The sequence below is a fragment of the Geotrypetes seraphini genome, chromosome 1 (genome assembly GCF_902459505.1).
Source record: "Geotrypetes seraphini chromosome 1, aGeoSer1.1, whole genome shotgun sequence".
Classification (NCBI taxonomy): Eukaryota; Metazoa; Chordata; class Amphibia; order Gymnophiona; family Dermophiidae; genus Geotrypetes; species Geotrypetes seraphini.
The window spans coordinates 336202502-336225044 of record NC_047084.1 but is presented as its reverse complement, the minus strand read 5'-3'; the positions used below and the strand labels follow the sequence as shown (position 1 = coordinate 336225044).

General features: G+C 43.5%; 1 protein-coding gene across 11 annotated transcripts in view; it reads left to right on the top strand.

Moving 5' to 3' along the window:
- The first annotated feature begins 329 nt into the window (after positions 1-329).
- HERC3 (HECT and RLD domain containing E3 ubiquitin protein ligase 3) overlaps positions 330-22543 on the top strand; it is a 134168-nt gene continuing 111954 nt past the window's right edge. For 2 of the 11 annotated variants that reach the window (XM_033959209.1, XM_033959137.1), the window contains exon 1: positions 794-972. The gene's annotated coding sequence lies outside the window, so the exon portion shown is untranslated. Of the gene's footprint in view, positions 535-611; positions 710-791; positions 986-1123; positions 1256-1303; positions 1574-10067; positions 10129-22543 lie in introns of those variants that run through there. The other 9 variants (XM_033959192.1, XM_033959183.1, XM_033959200.1 and 6 more) reach the window with 9 other exon arrangements.

Sequence of the window (22543 nt, the reverse complement as noted above, 5' to 3'; positions counted from 1 at the left end):
TGGGGAAACCCCCCAAAAAAACCCTACACCCGATTGGGCAGGAAAATCGAATCGAAATTTTGTTTCTTAATCGGGCAGCACTAGTTTGCAGAGGCAAAATTGTTAGTTTGGTAAAGCAGACACCATCATGTCTCAAAATAAAACTGGTATGGAAGGAGCTGGCTCCAATGCGGAAGAAGGACCAGGCAGGGGACAAGGAATGGGGGGGGGGGGGAGGGGATAAGCATGTTAGGTCAAAGGAGAGACAGGGGTGAGGATAGAAAGTGACGGGGGGGGGTGGGGGGGTTCTCCTCTGGAAAAGTTGCCAATTCTCTGCCACCGTGTTCAGCTACTCACATCCACCCGCGCAGAATCATCTTCCCAGGGAAGAGGGGGCGGTGTTGGGCCCAGGATTAGACGCCAGTCACCAGCCGCAGCGCTGATTGGGGTCTGAAGGGGGGACACGGAGTGCGCCGATTGCCTGGGGAGCCTTGACTGCACAGCCTCCCCGCCCCAGGGCCTCAGTCCGTCTCGCCACGTTCGCCTTAAGTCACGGTGAGGGATCCAGGGAGCTCACCCGCGTGCTGGTCCGGGAGTATTTAGTGCCCTGCGCTCGCTCGGCGTAGCATAGAGGGAGGGGGGGTGTTACTTCTCTTGGCATCCCGACACCTGGTAGCTGATCTCCTTTCCTAACGCATTGTGTGGCCGGACCTCGATCGTTGGACAGGAGGAGGGTTCGGTCTGCTTGCACTTCTGCCATTGGGGCGTGGAAGGGGGAAGCCGCTGTACCCGGACCTTTTGTTCCCCCTCCCGGCCATAAAAAAAAAAGAGCCGCGCAGGCGCTTTTCGTTAGGTTTGGTGCCGAGAGAGTAGAGGCGGGGCTGCTGGTGCTTCGGGATCCTCTGGCTTTTCTTGCTCTGGTGCCCGCGGTCGGGTCTCTCCGGAATGCGTGGCTTGCTCCCCCTGGCAAGAGTCTTAGGGAATTATTGATCTGTAAGTTTTATGGGTACGTTTAGCCCTGGATAAGAGTCCCTTCGAAAGGAGCGTGGGGCTAGGAAGCATTCAAGGCTGTGGGCACTTGCTCGGGGCGGGGGTTTCCTCTTCCTGCCCCGTGCGGGAGGTCAGGTGACCACCACCACCACTTCTCCTAGTCCTTGACCACTGAAACGTCCGCATGTGAACTGAATTGGGCCAGCTGTGTGTTTTTAAGGGTTGTACTAAATGCACTACAATGGCTTCCCGAGAACTATTTGCTAGATACGGGCCCCGCCAAACTGTAGGTTGCAATGACCTATTTTGCTAGCTTAAAACCTTGGCAAACTTCTTTCTGAATCCCATTGCTTTTACTTTAGGTCTTCATTTCTTGTAGCCTCTTGTTTGGGGTAACTTGTTCGCTCGTGTGTATTCGCCCTGTTTAAGATTGTTGTATGATCTTGCTCTCTCTGTCCGTAAATTGAAATCCTGAAGTCTTCCTTGTATGGGGCTCTGAGGAGGAAGAGTTGCTGGTTTGCCCCATCCCACTAGGACGAGTCTAAGCTGAGCAGAGTTCAACAACTTTTAAGGAAGGAAAGATAAAAATCTGAGTTAAGAAGAGGTGGGGAGGACTTGATGTGTTTTCTGACAACCAATGCTGATTAAAAGACTCTACCTGTACAGCTGCCTTTTCCTAAATTAACATATATTCATCCTTTCTGCCATATTATTCAGTGCTATCATATGGAGGAGTGGGGTTAATATTTCATATCAGGACTGCTCCCCAGGCTAGCTACCATTCTGTCTCTTTCCTCTCCCCCAATGATAGCCTGGTGATAACTAGTGACCTGATCTAGGGCTCTGTTAGTAAAATGTCACAAGGTGCTGTGAAAGGATATAAGCAGAGGAAATTGTTCAGGGTAGTTGTAAAGGGAGTATGGTTCTGGATGAGCTTGGAGATATAGCAACTGGTTAATTAAAATAACTAAACTAGAAGTGGAGAAAAATAACACACCTGGCTGTGGTAGTGTAAGGAGTGGCACAGCATCCTCAAGTGATGCGTTCATATTCATCTCTCTCTCTAGCATATGTGAAGAGAATCCTGTGTTGCATTGAACAACACATTTGAAATTGTGATGAATAGTTTTCCTGTTCTGGCTGTCCCTTGTTTCTCCCCCCCCCCAAAAAAAAAAATATATTTAGTGATATTGGAGGCTGTGCACTTTTTTATTTTAAGTCAGCCTAGATACAAGTCATGCATCCAGTCTCCTTAGCAATATGGCTTGAGCTTCTGTCCTAACTTAACAAGCAGCACTGTCAATTGGTTTCATCAGTGGATGAGATCACAGAAACGGAGCTACACCCCCTCCCTCTGGCCCTCTGTAAACCTATGGGAGTTGGGCAGAGCTATGAATCTGTGAATGGTCATAGGTTCACTGTCTCTTGCGTGTTTAATGTGCAGTGCTGAGTGTATTTGGTAGCACTATAGAAATGTTAAATAGTAGTAGTAGGCTTTGCTCCTTTAAGAAGGCTTTGTGTTAGACTGGCAACACATGCACAGGACAGGTATTTATGGGCTTAAGCTAACGCACTGGGTTCTGTACCAACAGCTGTTACTAATTTGTTTTTGTTTTTTTTAATTTTGGATACATATTGGGGGTTCATAGAAATCTATTCTCTGCTGTTATATGAATTTTAAGTGTTAAAATAGGTCTTGATAAAAGTTTAGGAACCACTGTTTGTTATTTTGTGGTGATTTTGGACCCATTCTAAAGCAGTAGAATTGATTTGCTGGATTGGTGGCATGGAATGTTAGTGCTGCTTTCTTCACAATAATTCACATCTTTAAGTCTCTGGTAGGCACTTTAACAAAATGTACTAAAAAGATGCTTTAATGACCTGCAGTTCAATGTTTATATACATGCAAATTTTTAGATAATACAGAATTCTTTCCTTCTTCCTTCCCAACCCACTGAAATAGTAATTGCTCAAAACTCACTTTCCTTTAATGATCAATGCTAAACCAGTTTTAACCGGTTTAGCGTTTATTTCAGCTATCGATGGCCAAAATGGCTAATTGCGGTCTTTTTCATGGTTTGTAGCAGCCTCCGAGAATCGAATGTAAATAGATTACAACGAGCTCCTCAATATTTAAAATGAGCACTCCAATCAATGCCCAGATGATGCACAAAAAGAAGCTCCTTCTTTTTTTTTTTTTTTTAACACTCCGAAATCTCTGACAGGTCTCGAGGTGCCATTAATAATAATTTTATTCTTATATACCACCAAAGCCATGAAAGTTCAAGGCTATTTACAACAAGAAGCGCTGGACAATCAGCGAAGAGGTCACAATTCAAAGTCATCAATACAATCTTACATAATAGAAGAAAAGATTCTCAGTCATCTGTGCAATTTTACATAATGGAAGAAGTGGAAAGCTATATAGATCTTAAGGTTACGTGTTGAATTTGCAGAGATATAAAAATTCCTTAGTTTACATAACGATTGAACAAACTCGTTTTACCAATCTTCTAAAATTGAGGTAGGTTGAGGAATGCGTGATGATGTTAGTCAGCCAATCGTTCCATTTGCCTGCCTGGAAGGCAAGGGTTCTGTCCAGGAATCTTTTGTAGTGGCAGGCCTTTATTGTCGGATAGGTGAACAGATGTGTTCTTCGTGTGGGCCTAATAGAACTTGCCAGGTTAAATTGGGAAAGTAGGTAAGTGGGGGCCAGACCAAATATTGATTTATAACACAGACAAGAGAACTTGAATAGAATTTGCGCCTCCAGGGGCAGGCAATGGAGTTTTTGTTAGTGTTTAAAAAAATTCTGCTGGGACCCTCACCCTGTACTTAACCCCCCCCCAAAAAAAAAACCCTCAAATGAATAAAGCTGTTCGAAATTGGTTTTCTGCCCCCCTCCCCGAGAAGGGGAAAGAGTTGGGTGTTCTCCAGGTTGGTGCTCCAGCTAAAACAATAGAGATGCAGGCAGCTTTAAAGCTTTACACTTAGACAGAGGTTGGTCAGTGAATGTGGCTTACAGGGAGAGGCTTGTATGCTTCTAGGAGAGAGAAACATAAGACATGGGAGATCCAGAAATAAAAGGGAATACATTTTTGTTTTCCTAGAGAGAAGGGGTTGTCAATTTTCTTTCCACTTTGACTTTGTGCTTCTAAGTTCCTTGAGATCTGCTATAACATTGACATCCTGATCTTTTTCATTTAATCACCTGAGAAGACTGCCCCTGTTCTTTTAACTTTCCCATCTCCTGTGATTCAGCTGCTGTAGCAGTGGTGTCTCGTCATGAGTCACTCTAGTACTACTCTCTTTAAGCTGTTGTGTAATGGCTGACCAACCCACAGAGAAGGTGCTTTGCAGAGGGATCAGACCCATGCTAGAATGAAAAAAGATTACTGTATTTCTTATTAAGAAAGATATCCCTTCCCAAAAAGGTATCATAGGCATGGTAGAGCCAGACACCCACTCCTTTATATTGCTACAGTTTGTGCTTGGGATTCTTGGAAATTCTGAACGAGTTAGAGGCATCGGTTTTGCAATTGCGATGAGAGAGGTCCAGAAAAGTACAATCTGGATCTGAATCATCAGCCGTCTGTTCTTTCATTCTGCTCTAGTGAGAAGAATGCTTTATGGATTTCTGTATGGTTTATTTTGTGTTCAGTTTATTGAAAGCTATAGCAGTGGTTTATTCTGGGAATAGAGGACTCTGACTAGGAGTATAAAGCCTAGGGGCCGTCGTGGAGAGCACCAACCCCCCTAGGGCAATGGAGACACATCTAGCCAGTCAGGTGTGCACGCGGCCAGTGGGGGGTGCCGGCAGGGAAGACGCGCAGAGAGGAGGAGAGGCGCTGGCACCGGCTGCTTGCCTACAAGATGTGCCTCTCGCCATGAGAGGCACATCCTATGGGCAGTCAGCTGGTGCGTCTCGTGGCACACCTGAAATCTCAGGAGGCACACTAGTGTTGCATGATACACAGCTTGTGATGCACTGCTTTAAATAAAGAGTATAACAGGCATCACCACACATGGAGGACTTTGGCTAAAAGAAATGCTGGGGATAGTACTGCAAGTCCCATCAATCTCTCTTCTTCCCCAACCCCAACTTATTGCCTATTCGCATCCCATCTACACCGTATTTATGCGTTGCCTTCCACATTTGCTTTGCCCCCTACTAATTCCTTCCCCCATTAGGTTCCCTCACTCTTCCTTGGTCAGTTCCTCTCCCCTGTAGTCCCCACTCTTCCTGGCAAGGATCATATTCTTACTCCTTTCCCCCCCTCCCCCACATATCTAGAACTCACAAACAATAGCAGCTCCACATCTGGAAAGGCCCTATGAGCTGATCCACCACCTGCATGTGATGCTTCCTGCCCTCAGACTGAAATCCCAGAGATCACATGCTGAGCAGGAAATCGGTGAACCCAAAGACATACACTCGTATCACTCGCTGTGTGCCAGCCTACCTGCTAAATCTCTAGCAGTCATAGATTGAGTTAGCACTGCAAGACTGAAAATCGGCACCTCATTTGGTGGTAACAGGTTTGGCACAATGACCCCTTCCTTTATTAGTGGCGATTTTAGCACAACATCCTTCTTCTCTTTGCATTTACCAAACACCCCCCTCTTTCCCTGGCCCACATTATTACATTACATTATTGATTTCTGTTCCGCTTTTACCTTGCGGTTCAAGACGGATTATATAAGAATTGTTATGATAATAAGTACATATGATAATAAGGACGGAAGTTACGTGGAAGCAGATTCCGATAAAGCCGAACTACTGAATGAATACTTCTGCTCAGTCTTCACCTGTGAGGCACCAGGACACGGTCCCCAGTTGAAGGCAACACAAAGCACAGAAGACCCGTTTCAGAATTTTGAGTTCACACCAGGTGAAGTTTACAGTGAACTGGCAAGACTCAAGATGAACAAAGCCATGGGACCAGACAATTTGCACCCAAGAATGCTCAGAGAATTGAGCGATGTCCTGGCGAAACCGTTGGCTGAGCTATTCAATCTCTCCCTAAGTAAGGGGAAAGTTCCCCTGGACTGGAAATTAGCTAATGTCGTTCCTCTGCATAAAAAGGGTTGCAGGGCAGAGGCTGCGAATTATAGACCGGTGAGTCTCACATCAATAGTGTGCAAACTCATGGAAACACTAATTAAAAGCAAATTGGACACGATCTTGAATGAAGGGAATCTTCGGGATCCCAGTCAGCATGGATTCACCAAGGGTAGGTCCTGCCAATCCAATCTCATCAGCTTCTTTGACTGGGTAACAAGAAAGTTGGACTTGGGAGAGTCTTTGGACGTCGTGTACCTGGACTTCAGGAAAGCTTTTGACAGTGTCCCACACCGCAGGCTGCTAAGCAAGATGGAATCGATGGGGTTAGGAGAGACACTAACTGCATGGGTCAATGATTGGCTGAGTGGCAGACTTCAGAGGGTGGTGGTTAATGGTACCCTCTCTAAAACATCGGAGGTGACCAGTGGAGTGCCGCAGGGCTCGGTCCTGGGTCCACTCCTTTTCAACATATTCATAGGGGATCTGACTCAAGGGCTTCAAGGTAAAATAACACTATTCGCCGATGACGCCAAACTATGTAATATAGTAAGTGAATGCAGTTTACAGAATTATATGGCGCAGGACCTGCTTACATTGGAAAGTTGGTCCTCAACCTGGCAGCTAGGCTTCAATGCTAAGAAATGTAAGGTCATGCACCTCGGAAGCGGAAATCCATGCAGGACGTACTTCTTGAACGGAGAAACTTTAACTAGGACTTCAGCAGAACGAGATTTAGGAGTAATCATCAGTGCAGACATGAAAACTGCCAATCAAGTGGAGAAGGCTTCATCTAAGGCAAGGCAGATATTGGGTTGTATCAATAGAAGTTTCGTCAGCCGAAAGCCTGAAGTCATAATGCCGTTGTACAGGGCCATGGTGAGACCTCATCTGGAGTACTGTGTGCAATTCTGGAGGCCACATTACAGTAAAGATGTGCGCAGAATTGAATCGGTTCAACGGACGGCCACCAGGATGATCTCGGGGCTCAAGGGTCTCTCGTACGAAGAGAGACTGAACAAATTGCAGCTCTACACTCTTGAGGAACGTAGGAAGAGGGGAGACATGATCGAAACATTTAAGTACCTCACGGGACGTGTCGAAGTGGAAGATGATATTTTCTTTCTCAAGGGACCCTCAGCCACAAGAGGGCACCCGCTCAAACTCAGGGGCGGAAAATTTCATGGCGACACCAGAAAGTATTTCTTCACAGAGAGAGTGGTTGATCATTGGAACAAGCTTCCAGTGCAGGTGATCGAGGCAGACAGCGTGCCAGACTTTAAGAATAAATGGGATACCCATGTGGGATCCCTACGAGGGTCAAGATAAGGAAATTGGGTCATTAGGGCATAGACAGGGGGTGGGTAAGCAGAGTGGGCAGACTTGATGGGCTGTAGCCCTTTTCTGCCGTCATCTTCTATGTTTCTATGTTCTATGTTTCTATATTGTTAAGATATTAAGAGGTACTTAAGGAGTATTTAGAACCTTTTCTATTTTGTTAAGGAGTAGTTGGCTTTTCACTAAAATGTAATTCTATTCCCTCTTACTCTTCTCTTCTATATATAAGTTCATGTAAACCTTTTTTTTTTTTTTTCCCTTCTCTTCCTATATTTTAAGTTCTTGTAAACCGTGCCGAGCTCCACAACATCCGTGGAGATGATGCGGTATATAAACTTAAGGTTTAGTTTAGTTTAGGAGGTGTTCGGAACCTGTTTGGTCGTGTTACATTGGTTTTATGAATTTTTTTTTGAAGAGTAGGGTTTTTGTTTCTTTTTTGAAGGTTCTGTGGTCGAAGTCAACAGATCGATGAGTTGTCGGTCCAGTTTCACTGCTCTGGTGGCCAGTAGGTTATCATACATTTTTCTTCGTTTGACATTTTTGGTTGGCGGGTATGTGAATATTGTGTGGGTCTCCTTTGTCTGCTTGAGGAGGATTGAGTAAGTAGATTGTTCCAGTAGGAAGGGCTGTCTCCGTTTAAAGCTTTGAATAGTAGGCAGTGGAATTTGAAGTGCACTCTGGCTTGTATTGGGAGGATATGGGGGTGACGCCATTATAGCAGTACTCCTACATTATAGCAGTGCCCTACACAGGCCCACAGATCACATATCCCAAAGATAGCCTGTAGTAGCACTGTGCTGGGAGTAAGAATGGAAAGCCAGGGCTTAGCTCAGCCAAGAGGAAAACCAAACCAAGAACCCCTTACCCTCTTTCCAAACTCCACCCATCTCCTGTAACCTCTTCCTGCTGCTGCCAATCCTGCCACGCTTAGTCCAATACTAAAATATCCCATGATGTAACAAGGGAATGTTTTGCTTTTGTGAAAATGGGAGATGTTGTTACACTATTCCCTTTTGAGTCTCTGATTTTCATAGCTGCCAAAGAGAAGCAATTTTAAAGATTTTTTTTTCAAATCTATGGCATTAAATACTGGCACAGTCCCCTCCTACTCCCCCATGTCCTTCTAGTAAAATAACTTATTAATTGTAATGGCTACAGGACTAGAGGAGAAAAGCAAAATTATACTATTGCCTACTCTTGATCCAGCCCAGTTGGCAGAGAAATCTAAAAATTTAAACAATGTTCCAACCTTTCTGTCTATAGTTAAATTCAATCCTCTGTCTCTGTTTGATATTGATTTTCTCTCTGTTCTTTTTAAGGATTTTCTTCCAGTCTTCTTTCCATGTTATCATCCATTTTTCCCTCCATGGTTTCTCTATATAGTTTCACTCATCTCACGTTCTTCTAGTCTTATTGCCTCCTCCACTTCTTACCCTTTTTTTCAGTTTCATGTCTTGTTCTCTCCCACCATGACCTCTTCCACTTTTCCTCAGGCAGTTTTCCCCCACACAGCTACTCTCCATCCATCTTTTGCTGTCTGCAGCTTGTGTCCCCTCCTGCAATCAGCCTTCACCACACAGCCCATGCGGCTTTCCTGCATCCTGTTTCTACTCCTCCCCCCCCCCCCCACAGCTTCACTATTGATCCCTGTCCTCATCACCCAGCATTTCTTCCCTTTTTACAGTTCCTTTCTGCCTATCAAAGCAGTATATTGTCTCCTAATCTTTACATTCCCTTTACCCCTTCCTTGCTCCCTTTATTCCTCTCCAGTACCTCTCTGTCTTCTTTAACCCTTTAATTGGCAGATGGTGAAAACAGCTGCTTTACGTAATGTTGATGTTGAATGAGAGCAAGTGCCAAGTAACAGGCATTTGAAGATGCAGATCTCCCATAAGAGCCATAGAAGCACATGTTGCTTCTGAGCATCAATGCCAAATAAAGGGTTAACTTAAACTGCTATAGGTGTTACTTTGGCAATTATAGGTAAAATTGTCATGCCATGCCAATAAAGATATCTGAATCTGTTTGTTCTTTTAGTGTCATGTTTGCTGCACTTGCCTTCCCCATTTGCAGCTGCTAGGCTACAGCAACTCCTTTCTCTCTTGCAGTGTATTGGACAGACAGTAGCCAATAGTAGAGAATGACACAGTGGCTGTTACCCACGGCTAACCTGCCGAAACGGGGAGAGAAAAAAAGTGGTCACTGTGGGTATGGGGACAAAGCCATTCACCACCCCATGGAGTGGTAAATGGCCTTGTCTCCGCAGTTAAGTGCAGGAATGCGCGTGGTCCCTGATCGTGTGGTCCAGCAGCCCCTTCCCTCGCTTCCAATCGCCACCGTCCAGGCATCTCCCTCTCTCCCTTCCCCTCACCTTCGTGGTGATTTTTATTGTCTCCCAGGGGCACGAGCCTTTTAACAAGTCGCGTGTGGCTGCTTGAAACTTCTCTGACGCTTAATGAACCCTGTTTGATCTTTATGTATAAGCAATGGGATTATTTTGGTAAGTCTTAATGCAAGTAATTTTGCCATTATCTTGTAGTCTAAATTGAGGAGAGAGATGGGGCGAAAGTTTTTAACTAAAGTTTCATCTCTGTCAGGTTTAGGGATTACTACAATGGTGGCCTCGGTGAAATTGAATTGCTTGTCCGGAGTGGAGTGGAGGAAGTCATAATATTTAAGGAGATGAGGAGCTAGTAGGGTGCGAAATTGTTTAAAGAATTCGTTCGTGAAGCCGTCTGGGCCAGGGGCTTTCCCAGCAGGTAAGGAAGATATGGCAGTTTCAATTTCTAATATAGTTATTGGAGAATCAAGTTCCAATTTAACAGATTCTGGAATGGTCGGATGAGTTAAGGAGGTAAGAAATGAGTCTATATCTGCTTCAGGAGTGGTAGATTCGGATTGGTATAAAGAAGTATAGAATTTTTCAAATTGAGAGGAAATTAGAGATCTGGTTTTGACTAATTGACCTGATGAATTCTGAATAGCCGTTATATGTAGTCTTTTAGATTTATTTTTAAGGTATCTGGCCAAAGGACGACCCATATATATATATATATATATATCTATAAACAAAGATATATAGGAGACAACCTGCGCCTATTTCACTATATTAACGCTCATGCTAAAACAATGTCAGACCCTGTAATAGGCCTAGCTATTGATGCTGAAAAAGCCTTTGACCGAGTGGAGTGGCCTTTCCTTTTCCATGTCCTGAAGTGGTATAATTTTGGCCCATTTTTTACAAACTGGATAAAAACACTATATCATCAACCCACAGCTCGTATTAGGATTAACAATTCTTTATCTAATAAATTTCCCCTCCATAGAGGTACTCGACAAGGCTGTCCTCTCTCACCATTGCTATTTAATTTAGTGTTAGAGCCACTCCTTTCAGCTATACGACAAAGTCCCTCAATTAAAGGTATTCCCTCCTCTGATCGAGATTTCAAATTAGCAGCTTATGCTGATGATGTTTTACTTTTTCTGAGAGACCCTTTACTCTCCCTTCCCAATCTTATTCACATTATCACTCAATACTCCCTCCTTTCCGGATACTCTGTTAATTGGGAGAAATCAGAGATCTTCCCTCTAAATGATAATATACTTCCATCAGATTTGGCTCATTTTCCTTTCTCATGGTCACATGAAGCTGTGAAATACTTGGGGATTTTAATACATAAAGATTCGGTTCATGCTCAAGATCTTAATATATCTAAAGTCAAAAATCTAGTTCTAAACACTACATCTCGATGGACTCCACTCTTTTTATCCTGGTGGGGTAGAATTGCATCCATCAAAATGACTCTGGCCCCTCAAATTAATTATATCCTTTCTATGCTCCCTCTGTTATGCCGGAAATCATTATTTAATTGGCTAAATATGAAAATATCTGAATTCATTTGGAACAAGAAAAAACCTCGAATTGCTCTCGCCAAACTGAAAGCCTCTAAGATCAACGGTGGTCTCAACTTTCCTGATTTCTATCACTATTATATTGCTTCATTAGCCAAATATGGAGCTTACTGGCTCACTAACTCCACCACTCAAAATCTTCCCACTCAAGATCTTCCTGCCTGGTTTGAAATGGAATGTTTTTTATGTACGCCTTTACACATCTCATGCTTACTAACGGTGTCAATACCAAGGCACTTAAAGAGATACTCTTTATTGGGTGCAACGCAGCATGCTCTTTATCTTATAGATACATTGACTGAAATCTCAGTTAATGTTAGTCCACTCATGTCCCTTTGGAACAATCCCAAAATTCAAAATCACAATAAATCTCTATCATGGAAAAGGTGGCAGCGGGCAGGTATATGGTTTGTCCATCAATTGTCTACCCTCAACTCGTTAGTTCCATTCGATATACTGTGCTCTACATACTCGTTGCCTCCTTCTACTTATTCACAATGGCGTTCTCTCACTGGAGTGTTGCCTTCTTTGCATATACGATTTGACTATATGACTTCCAAAAATACTATTTACAACTGGTCTTCTCTGTCTCTATTAAAAGGCAAGGCGATATCATCCGTCTACAGCATTTTAAGAGATCACTCCTTCACTTTTTCACCTCACTCTATGAAGCACTGGGACGCTATACTTACCACTCCGCTTTCTGACATTGATTGGGAGCTTTTCTGGTCATCAACAAATCGCCCGCTTTTATCTTCTAGAGTATCACAATCAATGTACTTTCTTATGTGGCAGGCAATATGGACCCCACTTCGCATGTGGAAAGCTAACTTAAAGCAAGACTCTGTTTGCTGGAATTGTTTGAAAGAGGAAGGAACTCTTGATCATATGTTATTTCATTGTACTCTAGTCCGCTCTTTTTGGACCTATGTCTGGAACACCATACAATCTATTACTAACTGCTCAGAAGAAATCTCTATAGACATTGTAATCCTTCGATCTCAACACCCATGTTTCACACAATCAAATTGTCCACCTAAACTCATTGATACCATGTTGGTGACTGCTCTCATGCACATTCTAAAAAATTGGAAATCACCCTCGCTATTAGATTATACCTTTTGGTGGAACTCTCTGAGTATGTATCATAGATTTGAATCCTATGCATATGAGAAGAGAGTTACATTCCGAACCTGCATGAGCTTGAAATACAACAAATCTCCATGGTCATTCTTAGACTCCTATGTACGCTCATCTTCTTAGACACTCCTGTTATCCTTTTCTTCTCCTCTCTTCTCTCTTTCATTTTTCTTTCCTTTTTCTTTTCTGCTCTCTCTCATCTTTATCTTATATATCCCATACATACATTTTTAATAATTGGAGCCTTTGCTCCTATACAGTTAAACATAGATTTATATATTTTATATACAGAAAGCTTTATTTTGTTTCTATGTACTTTAAATGATTCTTGTATCCTTTAAAATACTTAATAAAAATTATTGAACTGAAAAAAAAAAAAAGAAACTTCTCTGACGCAACTGGAAACAGGAAGTTGCATTGGAGAGGAAGTTTTGGGCAGCTGCACTCGTCTTGGTGAAAAACTCGGGCAGTTGGGAGACAAAAAATGAAAATTGCCACAAAGGTGAGGGGAAGGGAGGTGGGGAGATGCCTGGACTGTGGCGATTGGGAGGGAGGGGGCTGCAGGGCTGCACGAAGGGTGCTGAAGGGAAGTGGAGGGGGAGAGAGGAACAGATGCTGCATAGAAATGGGGAGGGGAGAGAGATAGTGAGGGAAGAGCAGATATTGCATGTTAGTGGATAGGAGACAAGTGGAACAGACGCTGAAGGGACGTGGGGAGGAGAGAGAGAGAGAGAGGGGAGCACATATTGGATGGAAGGAGGGGATAAAGAGAAAAAGCACATGCTGGTAAGAGGATAGATTTAGTGAGATACTGGAAGGGGTAAGGGAAAGAGGTGGCAAGCTGTAGATAGACACAATGAAAGGGAAATTGAGGACTGGAAAATAAGTAGACAAGAGGTAGAAAACAAATTGTGAAGGAAGAGCAGAAAAGAAAGGGAGAGGAGGGAGATATACCGAAGCATTGAGGATGGGGGAGGAGACAGATACCAGATCTGAAGGGAGGAAAGGAGGAGAGATGCTAAAAACCACTGGAGGGAGGGAGAGATGGAAGTGAAGAAGACAGATGCCAGACCATAGGGAGAGGTGGAAGGGAGAGACAGACAGTTTCTGGTAGAGGCATAGAAATAGAGCAGATGCCATAAGGAAGAGGCAGAGAGAAGGATAAAGTAGTATTGTAGTGTTTAATATAAAATTATTTGAGGCTTGTGGGGATGGGGCAGGGACAGATTTTTCCCCTGTGTAATTCTTTAGCCAATAGTTTGCAGCAGGAGGCGAGATACAGAAGTACTTCTGTGTTTTTGTGTATCTCTGCTGCATGGAGCTTGCTGCCCCATATCTGCAGACATACAAGAAAAATATTGGAGGTGCTCAGATACCCACAGAGCTGGCACCTATGACTGTTGGATGAATTAAGTATAACAATTCCATAATATATAATATTCTAAAGCAATATGAGTTCACATCAAGAAAAAGAGAGGAAGCATTCTTAGAAATTTTAAACATCAAAGAAAAAAAAAAAAAAAAAAAAAAAAAAATATATATATATATATATATATATATACACACACACACACACACACACACATACTACCTGTAGATAACTTATTATTAAGTTTTTGTTTGAACATCCATCTCTTTATCTATCAGGAATCTCTCCAACTGATCAGGTTAAAAAAAAAAAACATATGAAATATTTAAATAAGTAATCATACATTTGGCAGGAAATTTTAAGAAAAAAGTTGCTCCCAAGGATAATACTCGAGATTTATATTGAAGAAATTGTTTCCACTTATATTGGGTAGCCCTACACACATCCAGAAACATTTGTAGTTTCTGCCCACAACACAGGAAATCTTTTTTTTAAGAAATAATTTTTCAAAACAACGCTTTTACAATTTTCTAAGGCAAAAGTTACCAAGAGGGTGGCCCGCTGAGAAATTTCATCCTGAGTTGTTTCAAGAAATGTTAAATTTTGCAGTGGGTCTTTCTTCTGATCAGATCCACCAGTAGCTCCTCCCTCTTGGTTAACTGTCCCTCTAGTTGGAATATAGAAACATCTATTCAAAACTATAGTTTCAGCATTGCTCAATTCTAGAACCTCTTTAAAATATTTTTGAAGTAGGATCTCTGACGAGAGCAGTGAATATCTGGGGAAATTCAGTATTCTCAGATTGGAAGCTCTCATATGATTTTCAATAGTTTCACATTGCCTATGCAGTCAAAGACTATCCTTAATTGCAGAGGTACTAGTCTACTGTAGCAATACTATCTGAGAATCTAATTTTTTAACTGCTCCTTCTAATTGATTAATTTTCCCATCTATAAGTTCCATTTTGGATACTACTTGATCTGAAAAAACACAGTTTTTGGACTGGACCCTGTAGTAGAGCTTCAGACCTCTTAACCCCCATCCATACACCCTTTAAAGTAATATTCTGGGGAATTTCCTCATTTAGTCAAATTTCCACAAGGAAACTCGACTGGTTGGATCAACTGTGGTTGTTTTATCACTCGGTCTGAGGCTACATTCTCTCCAACGGGAAGACTACCATTTGGACAAGTCTCCCCTGGAGAGAAACAAGAAACGGGTGGACCCGTGGAAATTCTTTCCCCAGAACTTAATGAAGCCCCTGATATATTGCCTGCAATAGGAGAGGGAGAGATAGGCTTAGGAGCTAATACTAAGTGTCTTTCAATAGGGCCTGGGCAAGATGGAGTACTAGATGGTAACAGTTTAGGCTTAACCTTTCACTTTCCCATATTCACAATAAATCCACATAAAATAAAAGAAAATCCCAAACCGTGTTCCCTACTCCACTAAGGCTCCACCAGAACTTCAGAGGAGGTCCCTGCGGCCCATGCCACAGGCAGCGGCAAGTTCTTATCTCCGGTTGGCCCCTCCCACTGAGATCAGCACGGGGCTTGGGGACAGCTGACAAAGCCGCCGGGTAGCTCCTTTCACCTAGCAAAAGTGCCTCCTCTCTCTCCCTGCTTTTTTTTTTTTTTTTTACCTTATGAGATCTAGGAATGTGAACCCTAGGAGTCTTCTGGGTTAACCTATAGTATTTGACCATTAAACTAAAGATACTTCTTCCTAGCTCAGCTACTAGGACATCATGTTTAATAGTTCTGGCAAAAGGCCCTTTTTTTTTCTTCAGACTTTTTCAATAACCCCCCCCCCCTTTTTTTTTTTTTTTTTACAAAACCGTAGTGCGGAATTTAGCGCCAGCTGCGGGAGTAACAGCTCCAATGCTCATATAATTCCTATGAGCGCCGGAGCTGTTACTGCAGTGGCTGGCGCTAAAAACCGTGCTATGGTTTTGTAAAAAGGGGGGGGGGTGGGGTGGTAAATTTCGAACACATAGAAATAAGCAAGGTTATACATTCAAGGAGTTAGCATAAATGATACAAGGGTAATCGGCTAAACAACCTACAAGCCCACATCTAGACAGAGAGATCCACTAATCCAAGATATTAAGAGATAAGAGAAGAAAATCTGATAATTTTGGCTTTACAAAATCATACATGCCAAATTTTAAGCTGCTATTTTCTCATGTCCTTCAAAAAAATCTTCTAATTGCAGAGAGTCTCAAAACAGAAATCCTTCCCTTGATAAGAGATGAGACATTTACCGAGATGAGACATTTACCGGGGTTTTAGAAAAAAAAAGGTTGCATCAAGCACTAGCACTCTAGGCTTCAGAGCTAAAAAGGACGTACACCCGAGCTGAGTAGCCCTAGATACATCAGGAAATATATTCATTTTTTCACCACAAAATCTTGCTGCTTTCCTCCTGCCTCCCCCTCCCCCCAAAGTCAGTCTTTCTCACTAGTGACAAAATGCCCTTTTTCTTTGGAGTGGGAGGACATACTTCTAATGCAAATGCAAAAAATAGAATCTCTTGGGCAATTACATTTTCTCAAGCTAAGTTGTGAATCATACTTTCACTGCAGACTACTAAGGGCTAGATTCACTAGCCCCTGATTCTGTGTCTGCTCTGTTCCTGATTGCATGCAGGCTGACAAATTCACAAAAGGCCTGCATTCAAATGGGGACGATCGTTGACATGCCCCCCACCCAAGGCATGGATCGCTAGAGAGCAATCCTTGAGCATGCGCAGAACCCGACAGTAGTGACAGGAGAAGCAGCCTCCTGTCACTGCTGTCAGGGCTTCTGCCAGCTTTTTTTTTTTTTTTAAAAATAGGCCGCAAAGTAACAGGCCTATAGAAAAGGAAAAAAGCCTTCCGACCGACACGGCCCACCCCCTAACTAGCACGACCTGAAACCCCCATACTTAAAAGTTGGGAGCAGGAGGGGTGCTCAATCCCTCCTGCTCCATAGGCCTCCCTCCTGCAACCGGCAGAGCCCACCCCCCGAATGGCATGGCCCATCCCCCAACCGGCCTGACACCGTTCATACCTCCAAGTTTGGAGCAGGAGGGGTGCTCAGTCCCTCCTGCTCCTCCCGACTCCAGCAACGCATCTCCTTGGGCCTTAGGCCCCACCCCGGTGCATCATGTGATGCACAGGGAAGAGCCTAAGGCCCCAATTGGCTCAGGCACCTCGGGATCATCCCTTCTTGGGAAATCAGGGACTTCCTTAGGAGGGAGGAGCCCGAGGTGCTTGAGCAAATCAGGGCCTTAGGCTCCTCCCTGTGCATCACATGATGCATCGGGGTGGGGCCTAAGGCCCAGACACATCGCTGGAGTCGGGAGGAGCAGGAGGGACTGAGCACCCCTCCTGCTCCCAACTTGGAGGTACGGGGGGGGGGGGGGCAGGCCTTGGCTGGTCTGGTCTGGTCCGGTCAGGGGGATGGGAGGCCTACGGAACAGGAAGGACTGAGCACCTCTCCTGCTCCCAACTTGGAGGTATGGACGTGTTGGGTTGGGCCGGGCCAGTCGGGGGATGGGCCAGTCGGGAGCAGGAGGGAGTTGGCATCCCTCCTGCCATATTCACACATGCGGGGAGGGCACCGTCGGCTGGTGGCAGGAAGGAGTGGGCAACCCTCCTGCTATTTATGGTCACCGGGGATAGCGTTTGTTTGGGGGGGCCCTCGGCCATTCTTTATTGATTTTTAATCAAAAACAGTGTCATACAAATGAAAGAACAAAAGATATTCCACTATTATCTATATAGGTAACATAAATATCATTCAATAATTTCATTTTCCTCCATATAATAATATAATATATCCTAATATACAATACGAATAAAGTTACCCAAATATCACTATCAATATTTATTCCCCTCCCTCCAACCCCCCACCCCCCTGGATGTGTAAAGATAAATAAACCATATGCCCCTGCCCTGTGTAGATCGCCAATAGGAAATGGCTGCCGTGAGCTCCTGTCGTAGTCTCAAGAGACTACGGGAACTCACAGCAGTCTTTCCTATTGGTGATCTGCACGGGGCAGGAGCGTAGGAAGTTCGCTGCTGCCCTGAAAGCCTGCTAGACCACTAGGTAAGGCCGGGATGCCGGGGGGAAGGCTGGAGGGAGGCAGGGGCGGGTCAGAGCCGGACAAGAAGTTATTCGCGGTTTTTCACACTTCGCAGTCCGGCTCTGTCCGTATCTCCCGCGAATACCGAGGGAGAAGTGTAACTATTTTTTCTGAGGCACTCCCAAGTACCTACAAATCCAAAATGTGGCCCTGCAAAGGGTTTGAGTTTGAGACCACTGCTCTATGGGGAAATGCCCTAACTGCTGGAACCTAATAGGGGAGGGTCATTGGGGTGGGCAGACTAGATGGGCCGCGGCCCTTATCTGCCGTCTTTTTCTATGTTTCTATGTTTCTATTGTTAGGGGAGAGGACAGATAGGAATTCTGTCGAGGCAGAAGAGCTGTGGTTCAATGGGGGTTGATGAGCACAACCTCTTGCACACACCCCACCCATCCTAGTGTAGTTTTACAAGTGCTAAAATATGCACTGCTGTCGCCACTATGCTTAACTTTTCTGAAAAGTTGGCAACCCTAGTTCTTGGCAAGTGGGAGACTGCAATTTGGATAGTAAATGTCAGCCAGAACTGGAGAGGGGTGGGGGGAGGAACAGTATTGCTGTCACTGCCACAGGTAAAGGCAAATTTAGCAATGATGAAGACAGCAGTAACTGTACAGGGGGGAGGGGCAGAATGAGGTTTGGAACACTAGTCTTCTAAGACTCCAGCTAATCCAGAATACTGCAGCCAAACTGATCTTCTCAAAACGCAAATCTGACCATGCCTCCCCACTCCTTGCCAAACTTGCACGAAGTGTGAGATAATAAAATTTGCGGACGATACAAAACTATTTAGTGGAGCTGGGACTAAAGAGGAATGCGAAGAATTGCAAAGGGACTTGAATAAATTGGGGGAATGGGCGGCGAGATGGCAGATGAAGTTCAACGTTGAGAAATGTAAAGTATTGCATGTTGGAAACAGAAACCCGAGGTACAACTATACGATGGGAGGGATATTATTGAATGAGAGCAACCAAGAAAGGGACTTGGGGGTAATGGTGGACATGACAATGAAGCCGACGGCACAGTGCGCAACAGCCGCTAAGAAAGCAAATAGAATGCTAGGCATAATCAAGAAGGGTATTACAACAAGGACAAAAGAAGTTATCCTGCCATTGTATCAGGCGATGGTGCGCCCGCATCTGGAATACTGCGTCCAATATTGGTCTCCGTACCTTAGGAAGGATATGGCGTTACTCGAGAGGGTTCAGAGGAGAGCGACACGCTTGATAAAAGGGATGGAAAACCTCTCATATGCTGAGAGATTGGAGAAACTGGGTCTCTTTTCCCTGGAGAAGAGGAGACTTAGAGGGGATATGATAGAGACTTATAAGATCATGAAGGGCATAGAGAGAGTAGAGAAGGACAGATTCTTCAAACTTTCGAAAAATAAAAGAACAAGAGGACACTTGGAAAAGTTGAAAGGGGACAGATTTAAAACGAATGCTAGGAAGTTCTTCTTTACCCAACGAGTGGTGGACACCTGGAATGCGCTTCCAGAGGGAGTAATAGGGCAGAGTACAGTACAGGGGTTTAAGAAAGGATTGGACAATTTCCTGCTGGAAAAGGGGATAGAGGGGTATAAATAGAGGATTACTGCACAGGTCCTGGACCTGTTGGGCCGCCGCGTGAGCGGACTGCTGGGCATGATGGACCTCAGGTCTGACCCAGCAGAGGCATTGCTTATGTTCTTATGTTCACTGGCTCCCAATAATCTCCAGAATCCATTTCAAATGTTCCTGCCTGGCTTTTAAGATCATTCATGGCATCCTCCCTCCTCTTATCCCACTGTCTTTCAACTCCTCCAGTCCCGACTCCTCCAGAACTGCCCAAAGGTATAAACTAGCCTTCCCCTCCCTACGCGGCATCCACTTTGCAGGCAAACTGGGAAAATCCCTTCTCTTCAAAATCACAGGTCTTTGGAACGACCTCACCTCCCCGTTGTGGAACCTGAGCTCCCTTCAGTTATTCCGCAAACAACTGAAAACCTGGCTTTTCAGCAAATTGTAACTCTATCCTTCCCCCCCCTTTTTTTTTCTCCCCCCTTCTTCACATAAGTTCATGTAATCCTTTTTCTTCTTCTCTACCTACTATTTTAAGTTCTTGTAAACCGTGTCAAGCTCCATACTCATGGAGATGATGCGGTATATAAACTTAAGGTTTAGATTAGATTAGATTAGTAACTCTCTAGCACCAGCCCTGTGAAAAGGCATGATAGATGATGAGGAATAATCTCTCTAATTTTCACAGTGTGAAGTTGTCATAGTGAAGGGAGGGGTACGGGCTAAATGTGAGACAGGTTATTAATGTGCTTTAGTGCTCCTGAAATGTGCCCTGCTTGGGTATGTTAAGATGTAGATGAGGTGAGGTGAATCTGGACTAGAGCAGGGGGAGGGTGTAGCATATTAATTTATTCTTTGTTGGCTATTTAAAGCCACATTTAACATTTTTATGTTCTGTTTTCTTTTTTAAAGAAAGCACAGTAGTTGGAGAGATGAGTCATTGGTTAAAAATAGCTTTAAAAAAAAAATATATATATATATATATATCAGTGGTCTTAAACACGCGGCCCCGCCAGGTACTATTTTGAGGCCCTCGGTATGTTTATCATAATCACAAAAGTAAAATAAAACAGTTTCTTGATCATATGTCTCTTTAGCTATAAATGACAATATTATTATTAAGACTTAGCCAAAAGGAAAGATTTATAATCTATAAAGAGTTTTACCTCATGCAAATTTGTCATTTCTTTAATAAGACATTAACTATTTTTTCCGAGGCCCTCCAAGTACCTACAAATCCAAAATGTGGCCCTGCAAAGGGTTTGAGTTTGAGACCACTGATGTATATATATACTGTATATATAAATGGTTTAGCGGCCATGGTCTCTTCAAAAATAATGCACTTTAAAGTGAAGATTAATAGTCTCTAAAGCTTGCATCTTTAAATTTTGATTGGCATACTAATAGGATTATGCACCCTGCATTAACAAGTTTATTTTTACAAGCTATTAAGGTATGTCTGCTTCCCAGGATATCAATGTACTGGTTTTGAAGTATAATACCTGCTAATGCTTTAACTAAAGATTTCCCATTACAATGAAAAAGCGATTGCATTTCAACATGTTTGTCATTCTGCATTTTCTTGGGAGTCAAAATTTGTCCATTCATGCTGAAAAGCACTTAAAGGCAATTCCGTTAGACTTAAAAAAATCAGTGCCTTGATATAAGGAAACTGATATACATTGATTACTTGATGAGATTTGTCATTTAGAAATAGGTCTAATTCAGCAGCAACACTTCATCACTTTTTGACCTGTACGTCTGTCATATTTACATAAATTGTAAACTCTTTGAACAGGGACTGTCTCTTGCATGTTTGTTGCACAGCGCTATTTGTCTATACTGTATTTCTGTAGCAGTTACTGAGATGACATTGCATATGTTAAAGTCATCTGCCTTGATATCTCTCTGAAAAAAGCATAATGTAAATGATAGTAATTAAAGCTCTCTTACTAAGCCACAGTAGGAAGTTTCTACCTCAGCCTGGGGCACTAAATGCTCCAACATTCAGAGTTATTCTATGAATATCGGAACATTTAGGGCCTGTTTTACAAAGCCGCACTAGCGACCCCGAAGCCCATAGGGATTTAAAGGGCTTCAGGCAGCCACTAGCGTGGGTTTGTAAAATAGGCCTTTGGTGCTGTGCGCTGCAGTGAAACCCCTATTGCAGCTTAGTGGAGGGGGGAGGTAAAATTTTCTCTGCATACAGTGTGCTTTGTGTAGTTTAATTTTGTGGTTACCATTATGTATTGTTAATAAGATTATATTGTATCCTATATGAAAAAATGAATGGAAGAAATATTACAATTGGTACTATTATTATGGGGCCACAATTGGTACTATTATTATGGGGGCTTGGAAGGGGGTCTAGTGTGGCACTTTTGGGCCCCCCTCCCAACAAAATAGTGTTCCGCTGCCTAAGGGTGCATCAGTTTATCTGTACTCTGATCATCTGATGCATAGTGCTGGCTATTCTTTGGATCTGGTAATGTCCTCCCCCCCCCCTTTTCCTCTGGGTGCTTAGTCAGATCACTGTTTGGTGCCTTTTTTTTAGCTGTCTGTTCCTCAGTTTCCTCCAGTCATTTTTGAAATTCTTATCGGACAAGATATCTGTAGAAGTTGGACTTTTCTTGTACACCATTTTCTCATCTTTTCCTGGGAATTTCCTCTTGTTACCATTTTGGGGAGGTATCAGGTACGTTTGTTAGGATTTGGTTTTGAGAGCTTCTCTTGACAAGATGACCCCTTTTCAAACTTCTTTCTGTTGTATATCGAACATCTATGGCAGGGGTCCCCAAAGTCCCTCTTTGAGGGCCGAATCCAGTCGGGTTTTCAGGATTTCCCCAATGAATATGCATGAGATCTATGTGCATGCACTGCTTTCAATGCATATTCATTGGGGAAATCCTGAAAACCCGACTGGATTCGGCCCTCAAGGAGGGACTTTGATCTATGGTATTCTGATCTATGGTATTCTGGGACCCTTGGGTTGTTAGACATGTAACGCAGACTGAATGGCTCTGGCATAAATATAACACTAGCGCATTGGAAAAGATTTGTAGGGAATAT